This window comes from Helianthus annuus, chromosome 10, assembly GCF_002127325.2.
Source record: "Helianthus annuus cultivar XRQ/B chromosome 10, HanXRQr2.0-SUNRISE, whole genome shotgun sequence".
In the NCBI taxonomy this organism is placed as follows: Eukaryota; Viridiplantae; Streptophyta; class Magnoliopsida; order Asterales; family Asteraceae; genus Helianthus; species Helianthus annuus.
The window spans coordinates 165,451,871-165,457,821 of NC_035442.2; the positions used below are offsets into that span (position 1 = coordinate 165,451,871).

At 36.0% G+C, this 5,951-nt stretch overlaps 1 long non-coding RNA gene across 1 annotated transcript; it reads left to right on the plus strand.

The window, feature by feature from the left end:
* The first annotated feature begins 2,029 nt into the window (after nt 1-2,029).
* Nucleotides 2,030-3,767, plus strand: LOC110886393. Its single transcript, XR_002562797.2, has 2 exons — nt 2,030-2,274; nt 2,961-3,767. It is a non-coding gene; the product is annotated as an uncharacterized LOC110886393 (long non-coding RNA).
* The last annotated feature ends 2,184 nt before the right edge of the window (nt 3,768-5,951 follow it).

Here is a 5,951-nt window from a genome sequence, read left to right on the forward strand (position 1 = left end):
AGCTAAACTAGACTCAAAAGGTAATTTTAAGTATGTAATGCACATGTATAGTTCACATATAATGCACATGTGCAGTACAAAAAAATATTTTTTTTGAAAATTTTTTTCATATATAAAAAATAGCGATTTTTTAATAAAAAATTGTAAAAAATAATTTGGTATGTTTTTTAGGTTTTTTTTTTGTTAGTTTTCTAGTTTTCTCATTTATATGTAGTTTTCTCATGATCCTCACCCCGATTAAGAGAACCATGAGAACCACTCTCCACCAATCAGATTATGCCAACCAAAAGAGTATTTAGGTAATTTACTTTATATGTCATTTTCAACCTCAGTCTTGTCTCTATCTCTTTTTTGAAGTCATTTTCATCTCATTCTCTCTCTTCATAAATCTCTCATCCTCACATCTCTCTCTTTATACATCTCTCATCCTCACATTTTCTCTCTTCATCTATGAAACTATGAACATAACCTTGAACTCCCCAACTAACCCCTTGCTTTTGTCGTGATGATTAACAGAGCTAATCCTAACACCATCACTTGTTTCTGTGCGATCAAGACCCCACAAATACAACCCTTTGTATATTTCCTTCTGAACTTCTTTGAAAAGGTTTTGTGTGTATACATATGAAGCATGACGTTCTATTGGTAGGCCTGTCAATACTTTAGGTGACGTTGTTGTAGTTTCGTATTGGAGATGATGGTGTTCGAAGCGTTGAGCATTCAGTGTGTTTTTATAACAAAGCATAAATTGGACAAGTGTATTGCCTGATAATGAATATACTTTGAATAAGGAATTTGAGCTCTCGCATCTCAAAGTTGTTTTCATCAGACAACACATGGGTAAATCCCTGAAATAAGCCGGCACCCACTGATCCCTTATTTCGAACATATCATCCAGCCAATTGTTGTCACCTAACTCGAACTCGGCCATTAGGTCATTCCATCTCGACTCAAACGTGGTAGGTTTTTTGAACACATTCCACACAAGTTTGTGAATTCGTGCCCGAAGGTCGGTGTTTTCCAACTTGTCACCACAAATCTATCAAGAAAATCGTTGAAAAATGTAAGTATCTTAGACCGAAAAATGTTTGGATGATAAAGTACGCAAGCTTAATTAAAGAAAAGGATAATGACTTTTTGATGCTCTGGTGTTGGGACACACACATTTCTTTTGGTAGCAAAAAATTAATAAAAGTGTACATCAACACATGTGTGTAGTGTAGTCTGAACCTACACAACCAGAGTACAGAATGTCATATGTGTGTAGTGTAGTCTGAACCTACACAACCTATAAACATGTGCTAGTGTAGGCTGGTAAACCCTTTGACGACCACATGTAACACTATAGACAACCTATAAACATGTACTAGTGTAGGCTACACATGAACCTACACAACCAGACTAGGGACCCGAATAGGAACCTGCACCAACTTGTTGCATAACCTTGTTACATAGTAGCTCCATGTAGGTTTGTAACCCGTATTTGATCATTAACTGGTTAGGAACCTGCACCACCCATTACGGAACCTACACAACCAGACTATAATAGCTACATCTGTGTATGCTGGTTAGAATGTAAGGTATGACCCCTTCCCCAAACCTGAGGTAACGAACCAACACCACCTGGGGGTTCTCTGAATTAATAGAATTCCCTACATGGTTTGTTATGTGATCTGTTTGAAAATATCAAGTATGTTGTAATGCGTAAGACTGTTGTGTCAGTGATTCGTTGATATGGTAAGTGGATAAAAGTTTTGTACATTCCATCATTATGATCATATGTCGTACCATATGTCGAGTTTACTACTTCACTTATTTGGGATGAATGATACTAAAAACTAGACCTGGCAATCATAACCCGACTAGTTAAGTTTCGGTTGTTTTGGACTTTAAAAACAAACTTATGGGCTATTTTGGGTAAACTATAATTCTCATGCGGGTTAGGATGGGCTGATTCAAAAGTAAATAAAAAACAGGTGGGTTAGAATGGGTGGTGAAGAAAAGTCCAATAGGTCAGGATGGGTAATTGAGAAAAAGAATGGTTCTTAACCCTAGCATACCTCTTATCCCAGAATCTCTAGCTCTGTCTCAAAAGTAAACTATAATTCCCATCGATCAGCCCCTATAAATCTTGACGCACTTTGTTGATCTGACTTGTACCAAATCTCGACCTCATCTTGTTCGTTTTCTAGGGTTTATTTGTGTGATTTGGTAGATGACACGATCGAGCCGGGGTCTTATTGGAAGCAGCCTCTCTATTCCTACGGGGTAGAGGTAAGGCTGTCTACATCTCACCCTCCTCATACCCTACCTTAGCTTTGATATTGGTGGCTGAGTATGATGATGATGATGATGGTAGATGACACGAGGTTTTCTTCTTTAATTTTGCAGAATTTGTTGTGATTTTACTGTTTTGTGTTTGAATTGAGTGGAGAATTTGTTTTTGTTGTTGTTGTTGTTTCGATTTAGGTTCTTTATTTGTTCATGACTTGTTTGATTTGAAACTTGACTTGTTCTAGTTTCTGTTCTTGCTATTGATCTTGTGAACTTTGACATAGGTTTCTGCATAGGAAGAATCAAGTGTCTAAATTTCTTAACGAATATCTGAATTCTTATACATGTAATTGATATTAATTATTAATCGTTTTCATCATCTTGAGGGCTGAAGATGGTGTTTATATCATTTTTGTTTGCTACCATGATTGTTATTTGGATCTTACCCGAACAAGTTGACCATTTTAAAAAGGGCCCTGTTTTGACCTTGTTTGTTTCCATGGATGGAGTTTGCTTTGAAGAAATGAGTACAGCCTAACATACGAGTAACACTTATAGATTAAATTGAGGCAATGTTGTCAAGTGATGCTCTTTGGCTCTTTGTTTATTTCATATTTTATGTAATATAGATTTGGTTCAAGGAAACAGTGCATAAAGGTTGTATGTGTCAACATCTAATTTTACAGGTTACAACCACCGTTTACTCGCACAGTCGAAGATGTACTTCCTGAGGTCTAGAACCAGGAATTTACTGCTCATTGTGTGGCATTTGCTTCAGTGCAGTTTATGACGATTCTTTATCGGATTTGGAAGCCTGCAGAATATAAAGATTTGATTATATCTCCGCAACAAGTGATCAATGAACACGCTCGCACTTACAAACTTTTATTACCATCACTTACTCATCCGAAAGGGTTGTACAGCATGGCGAGACATCCATACCTCCGCGTACGCGACACACCGGATAAACTTGACGCGGAAACATATGGCATTAAAAGTTTGAAGTTCTATAAAGGGACAACGGAATTTGAAAAACAGTTGGTAAAAAACTTTCGTGGTGGACCCGGGTTCCCCGTATTTGCCAATTGTCACATGTTTGGTTTAACAGACTCAAAGGCATGTAGAGCAACCCCTCAAAATCCATATGATAGAGTTTGTCATCTGAAGCAACGTCAAGACCCTCAAATCATGCAGTAGTTATCACTGGCATACACATCACAACAGAAAATCGAGTAAGTGTGCAAATCAAAAATTCATGGGGCGAATGGGGAGTTGACAAGAAAGGACATACTTGGGTAACGGCTGATTTTATAAGAAGGATTTGCGTACTCAAGATGTGAGAAGAAAAGCTTTTGTGCAGGCGACTTTATTTTGTGTTATGTTTACGTGTTTGATTGAGGATGAATTTCATGTTGTGTTCGTTTTCTTTTGCTATAGATTGTGTCTGTTCATATATTCTGATGCAAATGATTTTAGAAACCTGTTTGGTTGAAGGAAGCATGTGTTTATTAGGTCTTATTCGAACGGTTTTCGTGTGACTGTGTTGATAAACATGATGAATTAAACAATAATTATTAGATTTCCAGAACAGTTTTATGTAACCTTTATGGTCTGGCCAGTCATGAGATTTCCAGTACAGCATGTCATTTCTATGGTAACTTGAGGGTGGCACACGTGTCAGATTAAACAATAATTATTAGGGGTAGGGGCGCCCATCACTCACCACCCTCTCATCACTCACAACATCCAATCATGTTCCGCCACCTCATCAAGCTTTATTCTATCAATAGTGATAGATTTTAGTGGAAATGCCCATCACTCTCCATCACTCACCACACCCACATACTCCACTCAACGGTATGGCTATAACTCGTGATCATGGCAATGCGTCATAAGTTCCACGCGTGATCAAATATGGTGGCGGTGGTGTATAACGGTTTTCAACGAGTTATAAAATCCATCACGGTATGCCCCCCGTGTGGCCTTAGTTAGCCATATTTGCATGGTTTTTGTGTTTCATTTTCAAACGAGTTTATAGTCTGCAATGCAACATACCAAACTCTTTAATAACACCAAAAAAGTTAAAATTCTAACAATTATTAGGTAATGAAATTTGATGCAGCTCCCTATATAGTTTTCTGTTTGTCTTTGCCTATGCTTTACATCACGTGGAGGTATAAAATCACGTTTTTGTTCTATGACTTTTTTTTGATTTAGATTATTGCTTACGTACTATTAATCACTGTTTTACGACCACCGCCCCCAAGCAGTTGCCAGGGGTTAAATACTAGTTTTATACAATAAGTCAAAACATGTCCAATTTGACTTGTCAACAAGAAAATAAATGAAGAATAAATATTTATTCAAATGCCTAGACACTAGTCGTCGACCTAAATAGAATATCCCAAAATATACAACAATATCATAGCAGTATTTCTATCTACAAAACTAGTAAATTTCCCAGCGTGATGCGGCGGGTCCAAATGTAAAGTAACTTGGATTTATGCAATAAAGACCTGAACCGTTTCTGAACAAAAGTTACATCAAAATGTAGATAAATTGAAGATGTACATAAAAATAAGCACGGAAACGTATTATATGTGGCCCGACTTATTCGCGAACGAAATTTACGTCGAATATCAACCTGAACTTGTACCGACACGTACATAAAAATAAGTAAAAAGATTATGTTTTCTTTAAGTTTAAAATGGTACTGCGCATTGTGGTGCGGCCGAAATTTAAAGTAAGTCGAATTTATAAAGTGTATTGAAAATATATTATATTTTACCAGAGTTGTTGTAAAGCAAAATTTATGCCAAAACGTAGATCAACGGAAAACGTACAAAAAATACGGGAAAACATATTATATCTGAGCCTAACCATCTTCAAAGAAACTTAATAAACTTGAATTTATATTGACACGTAAAAAAATATAAGCATGTAAAAAATATTATAAAGTTTTTAGAAAGTTGAAAGGTTGCAATTGGCAATATTAATTGTTGAAGGGCAAGGGCTAATATAAATAAAAACTTAGTAAAAGACAAAAAAAAAAAAAAAAAACCATAATCAACCTGCATTTATACCGCACGTAAGAAATATTATGAAGTTTTTAGATAGTTGAAGGGTTGTAAATGTCAATACTAAATATTGATGGGTAAAAGTTAAAATAAAACACACACATTTATACCGAGCTATACATAAATACAAGCATGTAAAAAATATTATAAAATTTTTAGAAAGCTGAAGGTTTGTAAGTTTGAATACTAAATATTAAAGGGTAGCGCTAAAATAAAAAAAAAGGATTGACCAATGGTTGGTGGCCAGGCAGCAGCCTGCCACTGGTCATGCCTTTTGTGATTGTAGGTATATTGAATGAATTGAATGAATAAATGAATTGAATGAATAAGAATCGTAATTTAGCATATAGTATGAGACATCTCGCTATCACACCCTCAGAGAGCCGTCCCCATGAATGATAAACAAAATTGGGCCTTGTGCGTGACAAAAAAATTGGGACCGCTCCCTGTAATTAGTATCATCAAATCTTAGTTTCGTTCGGTGTGGTACGATACGGGTACTCGATATAAATAATAAATATTATGCCCAAGAGGTTTTTATAAGCATAAGTACAATGTAATATACTAAAATCGTAATACTACATTATCACTAGGGGTGTT